We start from the raw sequence: 2,558 nt of genomic DNA, 5'->3' as shown, positions 1-2,558 counted from the left end.
ATATATCTCATAGCATACCAGACCTTCCGGTCACACATAGGTACCCTTCCAGGTACAGTATAGTTAGACGACTCACCTCGTATGAGGTCTAGTATCTCACGAGCTCGATATCTCTGAATCTCGAAACAACGACCTAGCCTCGCCTAATCACAACAATTAATCATTCCAAATCATTAACGATTCTCAAGGCTATACTACATCCCATTCTACAATCCCACAGAAGGGTAAAAGACCATTTTACCCCTCCCTGACTCAAAAGTCCACATGTTGACCAAAACCCTAAAATTCAACAAAAGTCAACAGCAAGCAGTACGCAGGGCGTACCAACTCCTGTACGCGGGGCGTACCCTTGCACTCTAGAATTGAGGGACACGACCCCCTAGGCGGTGCGTACTGGGATTACGCCCAACCTAAATCCCAGCTTCCTACTTTCTTCATTTTACGTCTTAAGCAGTTAAGACATAATCTCACATTCCAGATCTGGCCATTCTAATACCTCTTAATCCATAAAGTCGAAACCTTTAAGCCTTTGCAAGGCTATAAAGGTTCCCACACCCTCTTAACACCTTTCCTTTCTCCTCCAAAAGTCTAGATCTCATGTATCGCTCAACATTTACGTGCAAGATTGCATTTTTATGAACATACAATTCATATAGTCCTGAATGATAGATCTAGGCCAATGGAGACTATTTGCTCATAGAGTCTCCATCTTGGGACCAAAAACCCTAAAATTTTGTCAAAGAAGCACACAACACAAATAACAAGGCAAGTTCTAAACTTTATACCTCAGGAAGAAGCTCCAACCTCTGTAAACCTCAGATCTACTCTTGTCCACAAAGTTATAGCTCCTTCAATGGCATCGTTTTCCCTTTCACCACCTTGAAGTGACACTTTGAAGCTTAGAACACTCACACACAAGATAGGGACGAAGGGAATACTCTCTTAGGGTTTCTTTCTGGGATATGGTGGCTGAGGGACAAGGCCATATCATTCTTTTTATAGCCCCCAAGTCATATTAGGGTTTTGCATATGGGCCGGTTACGCTCGGCGTAACCTTGGGTACGCCCAGCGTACCCGAATGAATTTGCATACAAAATAAGCATGCGAGTACGCGCAATGTACTCCTTAGTACACCCAGTGTACTCACAAGCCTAACATTTACATAAAGGGACCTAACATGACAACTTGGAAAAGAAGAAGGGTTAAATGGTTGAACCTGAATTTCGGGATGTTACAGATTGCCAGTCGGTTCTTGATGTCATACGCAATAATAGTTTTAGGCTTATCCAAGTGGGAGACTGTTGGATTAATGTCTAAGTCCATAACTATAATTGGTAAGACTTGACATGACCCGACATGGTCCATTTGGGTTGCATGGCATCATGCATTTGGATAGACTATAATGAGAGAAATAACACATAGGGTTGGTTAATATATTATAAGTTCTAATATATTAATAAGATCATTTAATTAGTATTGATCAAGAATTAATCTAGGATTAATTAAGTGATCAAAAGAAGACTAATTAAATATATGGGTTCATAGTGTAAATCAGCCATACTTATATAGTGGGCTAATGCTCCATGGATTATCAAGTTGGGCTAAAACCCATAAGATGCTCCATGAATGCTCCATGGTGTATTTGAACCCATGGATCCAAGGAAATGGAAAGCCATGACAATTAGGGTTTAGCCTAATTGTCACACTATATAAAGGTCATATTCTTGGGAAAATCAGCCACCATGTGTGAGAATGAAAGGGCTAGCCGATTTTATGAAGTGTGGATTTCTCTCTAACCTATTCCAAGTGTATTTGGTGTTGTGTGAACCATTTGAGGTGTCACACTTGGGGCACTAGGCACTCAAGCTTCATGAAGACATTCTACATTAAAGAGGTATGTAATTCTAACTTGATATATTCTTATGAATCGATGTTATTATGCTAGTTAGGATGAATACCTTGGAAATTTCATATTTGCATGTATAATAGAGAAAACATAGATCCAAGGTATTTAGGGTTTCATGTACAGTTAGGAGTGTTAGAATGCTCAAAACCCAACAATTAAAGCCTAGGTTTATATCTTGGAGTCAAAGGGTAAAATGGGAAAAATGATGTTTTAGAATTCCTTCATGAATTATGGTTTTTAATTCGACATGTCTTAAGACAAAATTAACAAGATATAAGTATGGGTATCGTTAATGCCTTTACATGGATATAAATATTACCGAAAATGGAGTTGAAATGAAGAAGATATGATTGTTTGAAGCTAGAGTGAAATTGGGTGAAATGGTTGAACCTGAATTTCGGGATGTTACAGATTGCCAGTCGGTTCTTGATGTCATACGCAATAATAGTTTTAGGCTTATCCAAGTGGGAGACTGTTGGATTAATGTCTAAGTCCATAACTATAATTGGTAAGACTTGACACGACCCGACATGGTCCATTTGGGTTGCATGGCATCATGCATTTGGATAGACTATAATGAGAGAAATAACACATAGGGTTTGTTAATATATTATAAGTTCTAATATATTAATAAGATTATTTAATTAGTATT

Source organism: Lactuca sativa, chromosome 1, assembly GCF_002870075.4.
Source record: "Lactuca sativa cultivar Salinas chromosome 1, Lsat_Salinas_v11, whole genome shotgun sequence".
Taxonomy (NCBI): domain Eukaryota; kingdom Viridiplantae; phylum Streptophyta; class Magnoliopsida; order Asterales; family Asteraceae; genus Lactuca; species Lactuca sativa.
This window is presented reverse-complemented; position numbering follows the sequence as displayed.